Genomic DNA, 21,994 nt, shown 5'->3' on the forward strand with positions numbered 1-21,994 from the left:
CGAGTACTTTACTACTCGACGGAATTACGATGAATGATGTTATTTTTCTGTATTTCAGATTCGTGCCGCGAGTCGAGTAGTAGGTGGATACTACTCGAGTACTTTACTGCTCGACGGAATTACGATGAGCAATGTTTAAGTACTTGACTGGTTGAGGACTTGAATATTATTTTTCTCTATTGTAGATTTGTGTCGCAAGTTGAGTATTTCGTGGAGACTACTCGAGTACTTTACTGCTCGACGGAATTACGATGAGTAATGTTCAAATACTTGACTGGTTGAGGACTCGAATATTATTTTTCTGTATTTTAGATTTGTGTCGCGCGTTGAGTATTTCGCGGAGATTACTCGGGTACTTTACTGCTCGACGGAATTACGATGAATAGTGTTTAAATACTTGACTGGTTGAAGACTCGAATATTATTTTTCTGTATTTTAGATTCATGTCGCGAGTTGAGTATTTTGTGGAGACTATTCGAGTACTTTACTGCTCGACGGAATTACGATGAGTAATGTTTAAGTACTTGACTGGTTGAGGACTCGAATATTATTTTTCTGTGTGGTAGATTTGTGCCGCGAGTTGAGGATTTTGTGGAGACTACTCGGGTACTTTACTGCTCGACGGAATTACGATGAATAATGTTCAAATACTTGACTGGTTAAAGACTCGAATATACTTGTATATTTTTGTATTAAAATACTGGAATATTTTCGTAGCGTGAGAACACTCGAATCTGTACAATGTTTATATCAATCGATGCTCTCGATGTTAATTTATTAATAACGCAAGAAGTAGGTACTGATCATCGTACACGATCTTGTGTCTTAACGTAGACTAATGTGAAATCTGTTACTCGAACAGTGATATTCGAATTGAAATATTCGAATAATAAAATTTGAATTGAAATATTCGAATAACGTGATTCGAATTGAAATATTCGAATAAGGTAATTAGAATTGAAATATTCGAATTGAAATATTCGAATAATGTGATTTGAATTGAAATATTCGAATAATGTGATTTGAATTGAAATATTCGAATAATGTGATTCGAATTGAAATATTCGAATAATGTGATTCGAATTGAAATATTCGAATAATGTGATTCGAATTGAAATATTCGAATAATGTGATTCGAATTGAAATATTCGAACAATGTGATTCGAATTTAAATATTCGAATAATGTGATTCGAATTGAAATATTCGAATTGAAATATTCGAACAACGAGATTCAAATTGAGATATTCGAATGGTGATATTTGAACAACGATATTCGAATAACGATACTCAAATACCTAAATATTCGAACAAGAAAGTACTCGTGCATTTGCACTACTTGAATAATACGAATACTGGTGTCGTATTTGAATATTACACCTCGTCATCGGCCGATAATCTGGTCACGCACACGGATAAATCATTGGTGAGTAAACTCGATGATTCCTAGAAGATGATCAATAACCAACACGTGCAAAGAAACGTACACAATTATGATTGTACACGAACTAGTATACGTTCGACATTAGTGTACGTCAGGACAGAACGATGATTCGATATTGCAAAATTGAAACTTATTTTAAGTCAACTATGCTCGAGTAGCTGGAAAGATGCATTTTCATCGAACGTTCGTTACGACCAATCCGATAATGGAAAAGTCGAACTCGTAAAATATCTATTTGATCTTTCGGAGCATTTCTCGGAAGAATAGCACTGTTAATTCGATTTTATTATTTGGCACTCCCTGTTAAAAATCTCGGTTAAAAAAAGTGGTTTAAATACTCTCCACTAGACGACTACTGATAACACTCATTCGACGATGGCGAGTTTGAACAACGAGTTCTACAAATGGGGAACTGTCGAGCAACTAATCGCATCTGAGGCAGAATCCACTGGACCAGTGGTTCTCAACGAATAGAGTGCACTACTGTTGGCGCGCTGACTAAAATTAACCAGTATATACTTACTGGTCTCGATTTCTCTGTCTAGAACCTCTTCAATTTCAAAATTGAATATTCGTATCAATCCCGAGATAATTTTCCAGATAACATTCTAAAAGAATTCTACCGATGTACAATCACAGACGTTAAAATCAACGAATTGAAATATTCGAATAATGTGATTCGAATTGAAATATTCGAATTGAAATATTCGAATAATGTGAATTGAAATATTCGAATAATGTAATTCGAATTGAAATATTCGAATTGAAATATTCGAATTGAAATATTCCAATTGAAATATTCCAATTGAAATATTCCAATTGAAATATTCGAATAATGTGATTCGAATTGAAATATTCGAATAATGTAATTCGAATTGAAATATTCGAATTGAAATACATGTGTTAAAATCAACGAGAAGAAATTCAATTTTCTACAAACATTTTTCCAGCCATTCTGAAAAACAATTAGAAAATAATTGGATCGAAAAATCTATACCTCTCCACTCGATACCTTTCGAAACAAATGCTCGAAAAATTCCCCACTCGAAAGCATCGTCGTTCTCGAACCGGTGATAAAAATTCGCACCTATACCCTCACCTTTAAACTCGACCCGGGGAATCTCATAAAAGTACAATTTTTCGAAAAATTGTATTTCCATTCGATCTTCGAAGCTATCGATAAACGATTCTCGCGCGAGGGCTATTAACGAATACGAGTGTCGCGTCATCGACGAACATCGCGAATATCTCCGCGCACGGGAATCGATATTTTCTACGAAGCTGTACGACGACAGCCTCGAGTTGCAAAAAAAGAAAAAAGAAAAAAAAAATAAAAAAGTTGAGAACCGTTAGACAAAGCTTCGCCAATGAATCCGTCTGGTAAATCCGTGAAACGCAAAAAGGGAATAGAGGCAACTTTCCGTACCCTGGATCTATTCCCAACCATTGTATACCCATTTCTCCAGATACGTTCGAAAAGTGTTGAAAAATTCTTTTTGATTACACCACCGAAAAGACGATCCACGAATGGAATCGTAATGGACGTTGGCGTGCGGTTCGTTTAATTTTTTTTTTTCCGGTAAGCCTCTAAAATCGACGAATCCTTCGAAAATACACGATCTCGAGGCTGGTTGAATGGCGGCCGCTGCCAACCACTTAGAATAATGGACACGATGCCCTTTTTTAATAATAAAATCGATTCGAATCCCCGCCGCGGGTGGAAAAAGCTCGCTCGATGGAAGTTGCTTTATCAACTGCGGCTGGATTTTCCAGAGCACGCGAGATTATGGCAATCGGCGCCAACCAATCGGGAGGTTCGATTATCGATGTACGATTACCGATCGTCGTGTGATTTTCGACAGAGTCTTTTTCGAGTGATCGTTTCGAACGTCGACTGTCGAAAGGTTTCTTTTCTTGAATGAATTTTATTGAAAAATTTGTATTTCGTTGAAATATTAACCAACGTGTATAAAAATGGACTGGTGTTTTTTATCGTTCGTACCGAGTAAGTTTTTCCAGGATAACGTCGATCGTAGCCCCGACACGTTCTCATAAATTCATCGTTCAGGGACTAGACACGATGAATGCGAAAAATCCCGCGTGAAAAGAATTAAGACTGAATCAGAGCGTTCAGCGGGGAATTTACGTTCGCTGAATGCTCGGGGTGTACATACGTGAGCCGTGCACGTGATCTTGGGATCAGTTTCGTGGAAAAAGTTCGAGCGCGCCTGTGAATACCACCGTGCGCGCGCGAATACCATACAATCGATGATAATACGAGATTGGATAAATACCTCGATGAATGGATCATTCTGAATGGGATCTAGAGGAATACAGAACGATGTGAATGTGTATTATTGAGAAAATGGTCAGAGTTGAGATTCGTACGCGCAGACGGTTATCGTTGGATTAGTAATGATGGTATTTGGACATTTTTGTTCAAGGAATTTATCGGTGGGTGATGATTATGAGTAGAAGGAGTCGTTTTAGTGTTTTAGGGAAATTTTTTTGTGTTTAGTATTTTTGGGAAATTTTTTTGTTTAGTATTTTAAGGAAATTTTTTTCTTTTAGTATTTTAGAGAAATCTTTTTTTTGTATTTTATAGAAATCTTTTCTTTTAGTATTTTGGGGAAATCTTTCTCTTTTAGTATTTTAGTGAAACTTTTTTGTTTTTAGTATTTTAGGGAAATCTATTTCTTTTAGTATTTTAGATAAATTTTTTTCTTTTAGTATTTTAGGGAAATCTTTTTCTTTTAGTATTTTAGGGAAATATTTTTGTTTTAGTATTTTAGAGAAATTTTTTCGTTTAGTATTTTAGGGAAATCTTTCCCATTTAGTATTTTAGGGAAATCTTTTTCATTTAGTATTCTAGAGAAACCTTTTTTGTTTTTAGTATTTCAGGGAGTCTTTTTTTTAGTATTTTAGAGAAATTTTTTTTTGATAAAAAAATCGTCTATGAATGTAATAATAAAAAATATGGAATTAGAGAATCGTAAGTTGCAAATACCATAGGACTGTCAATAATAGGAAATTTGCATTAATAAATATACTAACGAACGACAATTATGAGCGAAACTTAAGAAAACTCTTTTTGTTGGAAAGATAGTCTCCAAAATTGATATTAAAAATCCCCCCCAAAAAATGGTAAGAATGTTTGCAAATGGTGCAAAATTTACATTCCATAAATATGTATATCGACGAATAACAATTCTGACAGTCTCTCGCTACAGAAAAAATACGAAACCAGGGAATCGTAAGAATGTTCCACCGATCTATACATGTATGATTTACAAATATCCAGATCATCCGCCACGAGCAAATGTAACACTCAAATGCCACTTGTAATTGATTTATACTCATTTGATATCGTCCCATACATATGTATGGTACGCGCGCGAGAAGATTGCCCCTGGAATTATGGCGGGTCCTATTCGTTTAGGGATAATCCCATCGGGCGGTGTGCGTGTGTATATATCTGTCCTCTGCGCGCCCAAGGAGACGGCCTCTAAACGAATAGGACCCGCCATAACTCCAAACGCAATCTCCTCGCTTGCGTAGATTACCTGCTCGCTTATTGTCTGTTTGGCCACCTGTGTTTCCACCGTGAAGTAAATAGCCGTAGATTCGCAACGCGACTATAACTTGCTTTACAATCTTTTATCAATTTTTCACGCCCGTGTAACTCCAACTTACACGATCTACATTTTTCAAATTTTTACACCAGATCCAAAAATATCAATATTCAAATTTGAATTGCATTTCCTAATGTTATCGACATCGTAAATTATTATCAACTATTGTCTATACTTCTCTTATCATTTTACAACATTACACAACTTTCCTCACATTCTTTACTCTACTTCTTCCCTTCCCATTTTTTCAACAAAAAATTCGAACGTTTATTTAAAAAAGACAATTCAATTTTTCAAAATTTACTTCATTATTTTCCACTCATTACGAAGTATTACGAAGTTTCAAAGTTAAACTCGACAATTTTCACTCCATCTCCTCGACCAATCATTCCACCGTCTTTGCATTAAACTTGGCAGTTTGTATTAAATAAACCACGCCTGTTCGGATTACACACGCTGTATAATATTCGTTCCGTGATATTTTATTACCGTGTTCCGTGTGCGATCCACAATTTCCGTTCCCGCGGAAATAAGTGGGTAACGCGAGTATAGCTCTTGTTGTTGAAGGTGGAAACGTCTTTGCTACGATACTTTCTCCGCGAGTTTTTACCGGCTCGTTTATTTCTAGCTGGTTAACCGACGCTTCTTTACGTACTCGTCGTCGTCGTTGTCGTCGTCGTCCCTTTGTTCCGGCTTCGATTAGTTTCCGGGCTTGAGTAGGGTCAGGGTTGGCAAGCACGCGTTTGGAATAAATTTTGGCTCTCGGCAGGAAATCCTTCCGCCACTGTGCACTCATTTCCGGCGCGGCACTCGAGGCGAACCACTTGGCGGTAGGGAGACATCGTCGATTCTCGCCTCGAAAACGAAAAGCTCGCATTTTGACTTCCGAAATCGAGAACGGCCGTGTGAAGTGGTATACGTTCACTCGCGCGTGGAATCAATCGAAATATCGGGAACACGAAGTTCTGGTACTACAAAAACGATCATTACGTGCCTCCGTTATTTTCCACGGATTGTACGTGGTATTGTGTTGTGTGCAGGTACAGGTGTTGGTGCAAACGTGTACACGCATATATTGCGGTACAACGGCGTCGTGGACATTCGAATCGGAGAATTATGAAACGAGATTTGGAAAATTAGATAGAATCGCCCGGCGTTCTCGCTTAATAAAGTTCAATCGTATTTGGAAACGCGCGTCACTCGGTTTAATTTCATTTCGACGTACGTGTTAATTAACAATCCAATTTCGGAAAATTTTACGTAAACAAAGAACGGTGTCCCTTCGAAATATTATCAGCACTCGACCGAGTTCGAAGAGGAAGATCGTCTCGCTACTTATTAATAATAATAATAATAATACTATTATTATTCTTGTTACTAATATTATTAATAGAATTATTACTATTATTATTACTATTATTCTTGTTATTATTAATATTATTATTACTATTCTTGTTGTTATTATTACTATTATTCTTGTTATTATTATTATAATTACTATTCATGTTGTTATTATTACTATTATTCTTGTTATTATTATTATTATAATTACTATTATTCTTGTTATTATTACTATTATTCTTGTTATTATTATTATTATTATTACTATTATTCTTGTTATTATTATTATTATAATTACTATTCTCGTTATTATTACTATTATTCTTGTTATTATTATTATTATAATTACTATTCTTGTTGTTATTATTACTATTATTCTTGTTATTATTATTATTATAATTACTATTCTTGTTGTTATTATTATTAATATTATTGTTATCTTTACTGCTATTATTATTACTATAACTATTATTAATATTACTATTATGATTATTCTTATTACTATTATTAATACCATTATGATTATTCGTATTACTATTATTATTATTAGTATTATTACTATCGTGATTATTGTTATTACTATTATTGTTATTATATAATATTATCGTCGTTGTATCATCGAACGTGTTCACCATGCGCAAAGAGATATAGCGTGCAAATATCGTTTTAAGAATAATTTGCACAATAGCGAAATTGTGCGAGTCGGAAGCTGCCATCCAACCTAACCTCCAAGTCGTTGTACAAGTGGAAACAAACGCAATTAAGGTAAGACAAGCGAGACAATGCACGGAATTTATTTGGGTAATAAATTTCGAACGAGCGAGAGACAAACAGGCCATGGTGCGTTATGTGTTCGATTAAAATTATAGTATACTACGAAATTACGAATGAATTTTTAACAAACACGAATAATTCACTACAGGGTATCTTTATTCCTCGTCCATTATTGAAACAAAATTTTCCCCATCTCCGATTAAGAATCTGTACAAAATTTTTTTATTTTCACTTTCCAGGATCATTTATCACCAAAGATGACAAATTAGTCTCTTCGAAGACGAAATAAATTTATTTACACTCGCTTGTCTATCTCCCCCTAAAAAAAGATCATTTTCACAGATACGTGAAAATTCGTTGCAACACGATTCGCAGATCGTTATCGGAGAACTGTTCCAAGAGTCGGTTCCAAGTTCACCATTTTCTTACTTCGACCGCGAATAGAACCGATTTGGTGGCGACCGTAATAAAAAGGGGCTTGGTCGGCCCTAGCCCGTAACGCGTGGCGAATAAATTGTGGTGGCGACGACGAGTAACGGTCTATCAAAGATATTAATAGTTTCGGTTCATCTTCGAGAAGGGAAGGGCCGAATTGACGAGGGTCAGGGCCGATGGGTGCGGTGACCGGCCTTCCACGAAGCTCTCGTTCGACCAACGGCATACTGACCACTATCCACCACCGCCACCCCTTTAACAACGCCCCAGGAACTGCCCCCTATAGAATCTTGGTATTTGCGAGAAGACCTAGCCGGACGTATCGAACGCTATCGGACACCAACCACCGTGATAACGGCTGATTTCTGACCGTTCCTATTGTACTTTAACCTACTATTCTTCCTAACCTACAGGATGGATATTGGTTTCGGAGAACGAGAAGGGTTAAATTATCTGGTTAGAGAAGTTTAAGTGAACGACCACCGAAGTCCTAATGCGGAATTAGAGACTAGTACAATTCGTACTTGAATGAGAGAATTTTGAGTAACGAGTAAGGGATGAACTATTTGTAGTGAGTTGTTTATGGAATAAAAATTTATCGTTTCTATTGTACTTTAATCTACTATTCTTCCTAACCTACAGGATGGATATTGGTTTCGGAGAACGAGAAGGGTTAAATTATCTGGTTAGAGAAGTTCGAGTGAACGACCACCGAAGTTCTAATGCGGAATTAGAGACGAGTATAATTCGTATTTGAATGAGAGAATTTTGAATAACGAGTAAGGGATGAACTATTTGTAGTGAGTTGTTTGTTGAATACAAATTTATCGTTCCTATTGCACTTTAACACAAAATTTTGAATAACGAGTAAGGGATGAACTATTTGTAGTGAGTTGTTTGTGGAATAAAAATTTATCGTTCCTATTGCACTTTAACACAAAATTTTGAATAACGAATAAGGGATGAACGATTTGTAGTGAATTATTTGTTGAATAAAAATTTATCGTTCCTATTGCTCTTTAACCTACTATTCTTTGTAATCTACAGAATGGATATTGATTTCCTAGAACAAGAAGGGTTAAATTATCTGGTTAGAGAAGTTCAGGTAAACGACCTAACCCAGAGAGTGGATAAATTAAGCACTGAGATTTTAATGTGGAATTAGAGACGAGTAAAATTTGTATTTGAATAAGAAACTTTCGAGTAACGAGTAAGGGATGAACGATTAGTAACGAGTTATTTGTAGAATAAAAATTGACCGTTTTTATTACACTTTAATCTACTATTCTTCCTTAACCCACAGAATGAGTAAATTACTCGATTAGAGAAGTTCGAGTAAACGAGTACAGAGGTTCTAGTTCGAAATTAGAGAGGAGCAAAATTCATATTTGAACGAAAAAATTTCGAACAACGAATAAAGGATGAAAGATTTATAGCGCGTTATTCGTAGAATGAAAATTATAATCTGTGTGGTACAATCGAACGATGTATTTCACATTGAACGTATAACTGTCGGTGCAACGAACGTTGCAAGTAAATAGCTGGACAGAATTTTTATTCGTTATCTATTGTTCGAATAAAATTCCGAAAAAGGAATATTAATAATTTTTGGCTACACGGACGGTTGTTTCGTTGTTTTCGGAGTGTTCCATATATGGAAGAGTCCGGAGGAAAAACGATCATGGTCCATTCCGAATCGAAATTGAGGTTTAGGACCGCGCGTGAGGGCCGTGGGGAAGCTATCAACGTGTAGTATAACAAACGGAAAAAATCGGGAAAAATTAGAGGACTAAAGATCTTGAATTCGGGGTACGAGGAAGTATTATTACAGAAGGAAAAGTATTCTAACGAGAAAATTATCGGTATTATAACGAGAACAAAATTCTGATTATAAAAGAGAAGAATATTAAATTTTAGATATTGTGTGATAGGGTGGGGGGTCACAAAGTTTCTTTTGCAAATAAATTTTGACTTTTCCTGACTAAAATTATTTTTCTCTTGGACTTTTCGTACACCACGATTATTTAAAATATCTAACATTTTCAGACATGATTTTGAAGATAGATTTTGAAGATAGATTTCAAAGTCATTTTTACACCATCGAACAAAACACTACTTTCAACACTCGTAACTGACTCAAAGAGTTATTCGATGGCCCACAATGATACGAATTGAAAATACACTTCGAGATAAGTAGCCCGACCAAAAAGAAAAAAAAAACAGATAAAATTCCAGGAAAAGTAGTACCCTTTAATTCTCCGATAATCCACCGCGATAAGAGTGCCGTTATTCGAATATTGCGTTCAGATGGAAAGATTCGGACCCGGTAGAAGTCGCAACATTGTACGAAAGATTCGTTCGTTGTTCCGACGTGAGTTAAGATCTAAGTGAAAACACACCCCTAAAATCGTTCTCGTGAAAATCGTCGGCTTCGCGTTCCCAGACACACGCGTACCGGTCCGGATTCCGATCGATCTTGTAAACGGGGCAAATACTTGGCTTTCTAATTACATCACGCGGCGCACTCGCTTATTTACCGCTGGAAAGTGATTCAATTTTCCATTAAAGCCGTGTACGCAATAACGGCGTGTCGTATTTCCCAGGAACTCTACGGCGAACCCAGCGCCAGCCTATTTAGCGCGTAAAGAGCCTTGGCATCGCCGGCTGAGCGGTAAAAACGATCCCGTAACGGTAGTATTTGTAACGAACCCGTGTACTTGGTGCCAGACCACGTGGCCCATTACGTTTCGTCGCGGTTATCGGCTCGTATTTAACACATCGCGCCCGCTACTCCGCACCGGGAGATTTACACGATGAGAACCACTGCACCAACGATCGAGTACGACAGATGTCCCAATTACCGTCATTACGACCGGGTGCGAACCTTTGTATCGTTGGAAGAGGTTACCGCGAGAAAATATTCAAGAGAATCTAATCGGTGGGAATTGTACTCGTTTTAGTTTCATCGTAACGTTCGATTCGTTTTTCACGGTAAAATATTGAAATATTGAAATATTGAAATATTGAAATTGTCAGAATGGAAATAATTGTAAGGAATAATTACATAATTTATACGACTTTTTGCTCAATTTTTCTGGGATGCCTGGGCAACTAGATTCGCTACCGCGTGGTATCGATTATTATTTAATCGGTATCGTATCTACGCACAATCTTCTCGAATAATTAAATTTTCCTTTATTGGGAATTAAATGGAAGTTTGACAGAAAATTACCACGGGATCCCGTTAACAAGGACACGTATCTCGTATACTTTAATTTACCTCCAAAAAAAAAAAAAAAAAAATATATATATATATATATATATATATATATATATATATATATATATATGTAAATGTAATTGTAAACACCTAGAGAAACGCACACTTTTCGAAACGTTTCAGCGTTATTCAAGCGCGAGTGAAAACCAACGCGCGGTAGCACAATGGCGGCCGATAAGTCTTCCGCGAAGGAAACCGTTGTTGTAACCGACCGTCTATGCGCGACGTTTTTATTTTTATTCGCCGGAGCGAAAAAAAACGAAAAAAAGAAAAAATGGAAGAAAAAAAAAGAAGCGAATAATTGGTGCACCGGGGTCGATAGCTGCGCAAGCCCTATCTCGCTACCGGGAACTCTCCACATTTCCATAAAACTCCCTCTAATATCGTCCTCAACTACGATACAGTGGAAACCACTCGAGTCGAGTCCTCCGAGCGATACACTTTCAATATAAATTCTAGTAATCCATTTCACGGGTAATACGGCTCCCAGGCTGGTCCCTTTAACGGCTCTCCTATCTCCCGCGGATATCAGAGCCGCGTTCACGAACGTATTGCGTCGGCGATTTTATTTCCTCGTTCATTTTAATCCGTCGCTTTATTAGAGAGCCATTGTTACGAGCGGCGTGGACTGGTCAGGCGGGACCCGCCGCGCCGGCGATTAATTATCGATCGAACGTAATATCGTCGCTCGGGAGAATCGAAGATCCTATTATCGTTACCACGCGGACAACAACGATACCCCCGACACAGTGTAAAAGAACGGTGGTGAGAAAGAAAAAAAAGAAAAGAAGAGAGGAGGAGAGTATATTCGCAATTACCCGCTGATAAGTCCACTGGCTCCTCAAAGGGTGCAATTCTCTTGGGGATTTTCTTCCGGGAAGCTCCAATGGCCAATCGACACCGAATTTAGGGGAAGAGGCTGGGAAGAGCTCGATAAATATAGAATTAATAGTTTCCGAAATATTGATAACAAAATTCCGTACGATAGATTACGTTCTGTTTATACGCACCATAAGTGCCACTGATGCAACTGACGACCTCGGTTTTCAGTATCGTTGTCAACTGTTCGGCAGCTGAGTAGACAGTAACGATGAAAATTTTTTTTATTATTATTATCTCGAATACTATTAAAATACCCGAAGATAAAATTGTATATTTAGAATCTATTCCTTCTACTCTCTTTCTTCCAAAAATTTGACACTGGTCGATCACTGGAACTTTTCGAAAACATAAACTTATTTTTTCCCGTCCCCAAGTTCCTCGATGCGTTTTCCCCTCGTCAAAACCATTTTTTCGCAACTCACAAAGGTCAGAACGACGTATTTGTGGTCACGTTTATCATTGATGTTTAGGAGCAACGATACCCGAGGTTGTATAAAAAAGTAGAAGCAAAAAAGAAAAAAAAGGAAAAGAAGAGAGGGGAAGAGTATACTCGCAATTACCCGCTGATAAGTCCACTGGCTCCTCAAAGGGTGCAATTCTCTTGGGGATTTTCTTCCAGGAAGCTCCAATGGCCAATCGACACCGAATTTGGGGGAACAGACTGGGAAAAACTCCTTAAATATAGAATTAATATTTTCCGAAATATTCATAACAAAATTCCATACGAAACATTACGTTCTGTTTATACGCACCATAAGTGCCTCTGATGCAACTGACGATCTCGGTTTTCAGTATCGTTGTCAACTGTTCGGCAGCTGAGTAGACGATAACGATGAAAATTTTTTTCTATTATTATTATCTCGGAAACTATTAAAACACCCCAAGTTAAAATTTTATATTCACTGATAAGTCCACTCTCTTCAAAGGGTATAACTTTTTTCCCCTCCCAAAGCACCCGGATGCGTTTTTCCTTCGTTTTTACGATAGACCCACAGAGGCATCGAGAACCGCTGTTTCGCGTCCCGCAAAGCTGGGAACTGTGTATTCGTGGCCAGGTTCGTCATCGACATTTAGGAGAAACGTGCACGTGGAAGGATCGCCGCGGACGAACGAGAACTTCTGATTAAAGTGAGTGCAGTCCGTCAACGAGATACAGTATCGCAAATAGAAGAACGGGTGCGCATCGAAACTAGAACCCGGCGTGTCTGACCCGGGTCTGGGGCCATCGTGGCTCGCACGAACGGAGAGAGAGACACGAGGAGAAAAAAAAATCCACTGAACTTAAAATATTACCGAGCAAAGAAAATCCATACGCGGAACCGGGTGCTTCGGCCCGAAAAAACTTCGCGGAAGAGCGTTCGGTTTTAATTGCATGGCAATCTAGAGCACGAAACGCGGAAAAAGGATTATGGGGATACACGGAGCAACGTATCAGTTTCTCTTTTATGGAGTTGTAGCGCTAGCGAAAGGAACGATCGATTCCCTGAAACCTTATGACGTTCTTTCGCTCGAATGACAAGTTTCATGACCAATGATGAACAAAAATTAACACCAGAGCTACCAAAGGGACCAATTTGACCTGTTTCGAACTGCTTCTTAAAATGACTTCATTATTAACGGTGTCTTTGCCTAGAATATTCGCGAACAATTATCGAACTAGAAAACTAATGGTACTCGAAAGTTAATTTACACTTTTCCCATCTAACTTCGAAGATACGTGTGTGGTTAAATTAAAATACATTCACTATCGGTCATTCTAGCGTCAAGCGAGAATCTTACGAGCAATCGCTGGAATCGATCGATTGATTGCAAATCTACACTCTCGTCTCGGTAGCGCTCAGCGCCGAGTATACAGTGTAGCGCGCGCCTCGCGTCCACTTTTCTTCGTCGTAACCCCTAAATTCGTGCTCGGATGACCTACACGCGCGTAAATTTTTCTCCTTTTATAATTTACATTGATCTCTAGCAACCTGGACGATCGAAAACTATATCCCACCGATGCAGATTTCCTCCGCGTTCAGATCGATGTTGTCGAGGGAATTTTATACCCTCGTTAAGAGAGCGTCGAATTCGCCAGTGTTTGCGTACGTACTGGCGCTCTTTTTTCCTCGAGGAAGATCAACGCAAAGTGGATTTTTCAGCTCCTTGACGACGTCCCCGTCCCATCGTTCTCATTTTCTTCGGGCGGATCCTGTTCCCTTGAGAAAATCCGGCCCGTGCTTTAATAAGCGAGCACGGGGTGTACCGTTTCGCTTCCGTTAAATAATTTCGCTGAACGTTAAAGAACCGTCCCCGCCAGAGGCTCGTTTGCCCGGGAGTCGAGTGAAAATTAGGACTCGTTATGAATCTCTCGGTATACACGAAATATTCGTTCCATCCTTTGAAACCGAGGACAGCCCCTAGGAGCGATGCACCTTGCAGTATCAACTCGCGCGTGCGCTCCGAGTCACTTAAGAGATCGAAGCGCGCCTCGATAAAAGTCGACCGATTTTAATTCGTAACGTAAGACGATTTTCGACGCACAAAATTCTCGAATCGATTTCACGGGTCCGCGAGTGAATTATCGCGCGATTCAACGCCACTGCAGCTGCTCGAAATTACGCGATAAATGTACGAGAAAAATAATTGAGAGGACTTGTGAATTTCAAGAGGGGCAAAAACACGCTCCAGGTCCGAGGTGAAAAGCGAACAAGGAGGGGAGAGAAAAATTTTAAGTTTCATCCACGGTTACGCGGAGCCATAAGTTTCATAAAATCCCCCATTTTCGTCCGCACGTCGCGCATATTCTGGTTACTTGTTACGTTCCCTTTTTTTTTTTTCACTGCCTGCCTCTCCCTCTCGTCTAATTTTACTTGCAAATTCATCTCTTCTTATAACAACGCCGCGAGACTTAACCGACGATATCGGCGGGGCGTAATTTTAAACACGTGTACGAAGTGATGGAACAACTCGGATCAAGCTCTTCGCGACAATCTCTCGGAGACGAGCGACGAGCTTAAAAGTTTCCACAGTCTCGCGGAAATCGGTTTCAATTTTATGAAAAATTACTTTCGTCCCCGGAGGGGGCAGTTTGATTTTACGAAGAAATGAACCGAGAAAGCGGAGCGTGTTCGACGAGTACAGTGTTTCTCGAAATTTCTCGATCGTGATTTACACCGATGTGTGAGTAGCTATAGTACGCGAGCGAGAAGATTGCATTCGGTGTTTTGAAGTGTCCTGGTTGTTCAGGGACAATGTCAAATGCGAACGGGACATGTACTGTGCAGAGATCTTGAGTTGGCAAATGATGTGTGAGTAGTTATAGTACGCGAGCGAGAAGATTGCATTCGGTGTTTTGAAGTGTCCTGGTTGTTCAGGGACAATGTCAAATGCGAACGGGACATGTACTGTGCAGAGATCTTCAGTTGTCAAATAATATGTGAGTAGCTATAGTACGCGAGCGAGAAGATTGCATTCGGTGTTTTGGCGGGTCCCGGTTGTTCAGAGGCAATGTCAAATGCGAACGAGACATGTACTGTGCAGAGATCTTCAGTTGTCAAATGATGTGTAAATAGCTATAGTACGCGAGCGAGAAGATTGCATTCGATGTTGGGGTTATTCACAGGGGTAATGTCAAATGTGAACGGGACATGTACTGTGCAGAGATCCTGAGTTGTCAAGTGACTACAAACTGAATGATAGGGAGGCAAGAAGAGTGGGTCTTTACCCTGCCCAATCACTATTATAGAGTTCCACGTTTAGGTGCAGAATGGTCACATTGCATAGGAGTAGAATCTAGGGGACCATATTGCGTAACGAAATTCCTCGTGTATACTTATAAAACTGAAAATACGTTTAGTACAGATCTGAATGAAAATGTAGTATACTTTACGGTAGAATGTTGTACAAGTTTAAATTTTGATTAGTTTCTAAGTACACTTACTCTAAAGTGTGCTATAAATAGTCATATTCTAAATAGTCCTACTCTAGAGTGTGTTATACTTTTGTTCAAATCTATGCTAAAGATACTCTCAATTTTATACAATTACTACTAAAATTCTTATCAATTACAAACAAGTTCAAATTTTGATTATTTTTTACTTATACGATCGCCTTAATTCGATTCGTCGACAACTTACAATCTTCGCATAATATCTTCAAGTACCTGAGAAGGTGGTCGTGAAAGAACTCTTCAAAACTCCGAATGCGATCTTCTCGCGCGCGAACTGTAGCTTCAAAAATTTCCCGTAACGCGAAGTGTGAAATTACGAACCGGTAGGATTAACAATTATCAGTAAATCTCAACCGGTTGAAAATACGATTCAATTCGAACGAAAAATTGCATTCGCAGTATATTGGCGCCCAGTCGCATCGGTCCGCGGAGAAAAATGAATCGAACGCGGAAACCGTAAGTCGTGGTACATTTTCATATAAATCCAATCGGAGTAATGCACGATGCTCGTTGCGAAATTCGTATCGTGGAAACTTCGAGTTTAAGTTTTCAATAGCGACACATAGACGCGAGAAATCCTTTCAACATCGCCGGTACTCCTCTCGACCGGGTTCTTATTTCGCTAAGAACGAGTTCCTCGGTAAGAATTCAACGCCCCTCTTCGTTAAAAGTAACTCTCGGTTCGTTCGTTACGACGAAACGAGGAAACAGCGTATTTCTCTGTGAAACGAGGGAATTTCACAGGCGACTGTTGTAAAGTTCAGATTATAATATCTAGTTTAATATAATATACAGGAATCTCGCGTATCGAGTAGTATAGTAATTGTTTATATAAGAATATAAAGTTCGAAGAAATGCGTATACAGTGGTATGTCTCGATGTGAACGACGACAATGTCGTGTGGTCTTTCTGACTGGACTTGGGACTCGACTAAAAAGGAAAAACCAAAAAGGAAAACGGTCAAACTCTTGACCCTTCCGCGCCAATACGAAGACAGTTCTTAAAACTGACATCGACACCCTTAAGATCGTCGTTGCATTCGTTCCAACAGTGACCAAATCGGGTTGTGAAATCGGTGGGAGGGGATGACGGGGTTGTGGAATCAGAGTAGGGGACTGCGAGATCGTAGAGGGGATGGAAGCTGTAAAATCAGCGATTCCCTATTTTTCGAAGCGAGCTCGATCGTCGTTAGGCGTTCGAGGGAAGCTGAATCGGTTAGCGGGACGTAAGCGTGGCCTCGTATCCGCTTTTCTGCTTTGGATGGGCCACGGGCGAATCAATTTTCCGTCGGACGTTCCCGTCGCTGCGTATGAACCGAAGAAAGGGGAATGAATATCGACGAGTGGAGTAGCGCGGAAATTGCACCGGGTACAAAAAAAAAAAAAGGAGGACGACGACTAGGACGACGACGACGACGACGACGACGACGACGATGAAGGCGGGAATGGCGCGACAGTGACGAGGCACGTTCGTCGAATAAAACTATCGTCGAATGATGCAGCCAGTCGACCGTGACAAATTTCCCGCGGATTATTCGAACGTGCACGACAGCACGGAATAATGCGCTTCCTTCGGTCGGTACGATCATGGTCGTATTCAATCCTGTAGAAACGATTTTTAATTCCCTTTCGCCGCGACGCTAATTGATTTCATTTGAAAATCTGCCCGGGAAATAAAAATACGCTTCGTTCGTGCTCTGGCCATTTCCTGCGAAATCGTATTTCATCTACGATTTTTTTCCCACCGGATTCGTAACAGGTAAATACGGTTGAAAATGTTACTTTTATGGGTTACGTAAAATTTATTGCTCCGTATTTTATATTCAATTCTTGTTCAATATACGTGCGTGTTATTTTATTTTATAATTTGTATATTTTTGTGTTGGAGTTACGGATGAGTATTTTTGACAGTTTTTTCTTTTGATTATCTTTGTATGTATTGGTTTATTTACTATATGCAGCATAAATGTTGATTTAATGTACGAAATAGTGATTGGTAGCGATCGTGTAACTTTCGTACGGTTTGAGTGATATTTTAAGTCAAGAAATTTTTTATTAATATTTTGTCACAAGCTTCCGGATGGTTACTCTATCGACGACCGAGCTGTACCCAACACGCTTTTTGTTCGAGATAGAGTAACACGGTGAAAAAAAATTATATAACAACTTTTAGGGGGTCATTGTAAAGGGCAGATTTTGATCTTCAAATTCGTAGTAATTTCAGACGCGTGTAAAATTTCTTACACAATTGGGGGCGGTTTGAAATTTTGCAATTTCTCTTGAGAAAACCATCTTTATCTTTTGGATTGCTTCCTGGGGTAAAAATTTTTTTCAAGAGAATTTATCATAGAGATCTAAAAGTAAAGAATCCGAACTTTAAATTAACCCCACGAAGATTATTGCACGACTATTTCCTCCAAAGTTACAGCAGTTCGAAGATTAATAACATCCGGAAACTTTTGAATAGGGATGTAAATAACCAACAAAAACAATTTTTCCATCTCAAATAAATATACCGCAATTCCACAACCGTAGACACTCAACACTTCAACCTTAAAGCATTCCTCAAATTACACTCGAATCCGACTCGAAAAATTCCAAAAAATACAAAACTTGTATCTATAACTTCGTAGTACAAAAAGAGGAACAAATAAACATAGAATCGTCCAGTTGCATTTATAATACTACTTAACCACCCAAAACGTTGTATTTCAAGAAAGCAGCGGGTCTTTCTCGACCCGAGGTAAGCAACAGCGTTAAAAATTCGATCTACACGTTATAAGCTCCCATCGTTCGATCACCTTTGCAAACTTCTCTCCTTTAACGAGTAGAAGAGATCCACAATAAAAACCACGATCCGTGATTCACCATCGAGTTATCAGTTGCTTCGAATCCGTAGTCAATGGCTTTTTCCAACCATATTCGCGACACAGTCCTCTCCGTATCGACTGGAACCCTTTACGAGGGGATTCCGGTGTTCCTTTTTCATTCGACGGAAGAATCGGGAACAACGGGGCGGCTTAACGTCGAAATCCCCGCTGGTGCCCTTGTGTGTGCCCCCACCACCCCTCAGTACCCCCACTACTCCCCATCTACACGTTATAAGCTCCCATCGTTCGATTACCTTTGCAAACTTCTCTCCTTTAACGAATAGAAGAAATTCACAATAAAAACCACGATCCGTGATTCACCATCGAGTTATCCGTTGCTTCGAATCCGTAGTCAATGGCTTTTTCCAACCATATTCGCGACACAGTCCTCTCCGTATCGACTGGAACCCTTTACGAGGGGATTCCAGTGTTCCTTTTTCATTCGACGGAAGAATCGGGAACAACGGGGCGGCTTAACGTCGAAATCCCCACTGGTGCCCTCGTGTGTGCCCCCCACCACCCCTCAGTACCCCCCACTACCACTCAGTATCCCCCACTACCCCCTCCACACGTCTATATTTCACCGAAGCGAGGATTAAGACGAACGTGCAACGCGGTGGGCACGTTTCGCTCGCGAGCTGGAAGGTAGGTACGTTTTATCGATAACGCGTTGTCGCGGCTGGTGAACGTTTATCGTGGCGATCCGTTACGGTTCGTTCGTTGCGCGCGCAGACGCGCGTAATCCGAACGTACGAGGTGCCCTTTTAACGACGTCGCTCGTGTTCGTGCCGTAGATGCACCCCGCCGGTAAAACAAAGTTACACTCGGTACAATGTGCACCGTATAAATGATTTCGCGCTGCAGGGTGTGGCGTTGCTGCTGCTGCTGCTGCTATCCGTGGAAAAGAAAACGAGAGGCGGTGGCCTAACAAGGAGTTATTAGCGGAGAGGAGCGACCGAGCTCGGATCCAGGGCTTCGTTAAGTGCTTCGACCCGATGGAGAGTGGAACAACCGTTTCGGAATGGTGTTACGAAACGATTGAATCGCGATTCTTGGTTTCTTGTTCGTTTCTGACGAGTGACGTTTCGATTTTTGATATATATATTTTCGTTATTTGTAAAATTCTTCCATCGTGTCTTCTCTTTGATATGTTTTCGTTTCTACGTTGTCGAGTTTCTCGATTCTATTGTAGTTTGTACAGATAAGGTGGAAGTAACGATTTATACTGAAATAATCTTTCTAAAAAATTCTATAATAATTCTCTTTCTTCGAAGAAAGAAACACTTCTTATCGAATAGTTCAGTGTGGTAACATTGTTTGAATATTGGTGTAAAATTTGATTGGAAGTAATTGAAATCGAAGATTTGTATCGTTTGCAGTTATTGAAGATTGCATCACGAGTTAATATTTTTAACAATTTTTACTTGCATTAGTGTGCCATTTATCCTCTTGTATCCAATTGCTCGGTGTTAAGAGCGATACCAAACGCAGTAATAGATAAATTATTCGCAGGATCGTGGAATAAATAATCTATCGTAATAAACGTAATAGAAGTGTTATCGAGTAAAAATTATCTATTTACTGTACAAATAATAAAACCGTGCAATCTACCACTCCGTTCCTACAAATCCAATTAAATCCTGATTAATCCAAATCAGGAGGAAGTTTACACGGAATTGACCTACCGTTCGAATCAATAGGTTTACAAATATCAATGGATATCGCAGTAAAAAAGTATTTAATTAACACAGTTTGCGCAAAATATAATTTAGGTTACCAGATATCCACTGTATCGATCCCTCTGCGAAGACACATAGATCCCATCCTCTTTCGTCGAAACAGTTCGTTGAAACTATCCGCAAAAAGATCCCATAGAGACTCGGGCAATCGAACCGCCAGAAATAATACAGAGACGGGACGCAACGATAAAAACTAGAACGAGAAAGCTATTTGGTCCGCGACGCGAATATAAATGTATCGTTCGCCAAAATCCACGGGGAGATGCGAAAATATGAACGGGACGATAAGCGGCAGGCAGCTGTTCGAATCGCGTCAAATTCGCATCGACGAGCTCTCCTAGGTGACAGACGTTTCTCCGTGTCATCGATTCGCAGTAACGAGTAAATTGATCCGTGAATCGGAACGGCGTGAAAGAAACTCGCGAAACGAACGCGACAAAGAGTATCGTCGCGCCATTGCCGAGCGAAGTAGGCTCAATCGTGCAAGAAGTTGCCTAGATCTCGCGCTCGCGTCCTAAATTTACGCGAAAAAAAATTAATTAGGAAAGTTTTTAGCCTCTCACGTGTCATCGATCACGATTCGGTATCGTCATGTTCGTGATTTGGTATTTTGTGATATTTTTTTGGAAATATCTAAGTACAGATACATTCGTTTGATAGTAGACTTCATTTATTCGGATGGAAAGAAAGAGAATTGTTTGTTTAAGTAACTAACAATTTTGTTGCTAATAAACGTTAATATTAATAACGTGATTTGGTATTTTATAATATTTTAGAAATATTTAAGTAGAGATCTACTGATAGTAGACTTCATTTATTCGGATGGAAAGAAAGAGAATTGTTTGTTTAAGTAACTAACAATTTTGTTGCTTCTTACATATCTAATCATAATTGTGTATCAGTTCGTGATTTGGTATTTTGTAATATTTTAGAAATATTTAAGTACAGATACATTCGATTGATAGTAGACTTCATTTATTCGGATAGGAGGAAAGGGAATTGTTTGTTCGACTAACTAAAAATTTTGTTGCTTCCTACATATTATCAATCATAATTTGCTACCAGTTCATGATTTGGTATTTTATAGTATTTTAGAAGTATCTAAATACAGATACATTCTTCTGATAGTAGACTTCATTTATTCGGACAGAAAAAAAGAGAATTGTTTATTTAACTAACTAAAAATTTTGTCTTTGCGATAGCTATACTATCTAAATAATAATACGATTATTAGAACACTTTTTTCATATTAAACACTTTTCATTTATTCGGATCGAAATAAAAAGAATTGGCACTTTCTTTAAATAGTTAGAAATGTTACATCTTTATGATAATTACACTATCTAAATAATCATAGAATAACAGAACAATCACCCTTCCGATATTAAACTTCGCTCATCCGAATAAAGTGAATAGACACTTTCTTTAAATAGTTAGAAATTTTACATCTTTATGATAATTATACTATCTAAATAATCATAGAACAACAGAACAATCACCCTTCCGATATTAAACTTCGCTAATTCGGATAAAGTGAATAGACACAACTATTTAAAGACACTTTCTCTAAATAGTTGAAAATCCTATGTCTTTGCGATAGCTACGCTACGTAAATAATCGTATTCGTACCTAAGGGGCTCCATTGTAATATCTACGTTCTAACATCGCT

At 38.9% G+C, this 21,994-nt stretch overlaps 1 protein-coding gene across 3 annotated transcripts in view; it reads right to left on the reverse strand.

The window, feature by feature from the left end:
- LOC143146770 (uncharacterized) overlaps positions 1–21,994 on the reverse strand; it is a 272,791-nt gene that overhangs the window by 174,203 nt on the left and 76,594 nt on the right. The gene's annotated exons all lie outside the window — the stretch shown is intronic.

Source organism: Ptiloglossa arizonensis, chromosome 1 (assembly GCF_051014685.1).
Source record: "Ptiloglossa arizonensis isolate GNS036 chromosome 1, iyPtiAriz1_principal, whole genome shotgun sequence".
Lineage (NCBI taxonomy): Eukaryota > Metazoa > Arthropoda > Insecta > Hymenoptera > Colletidae > Ptiloglossa > Ptiloglossa arizonensis.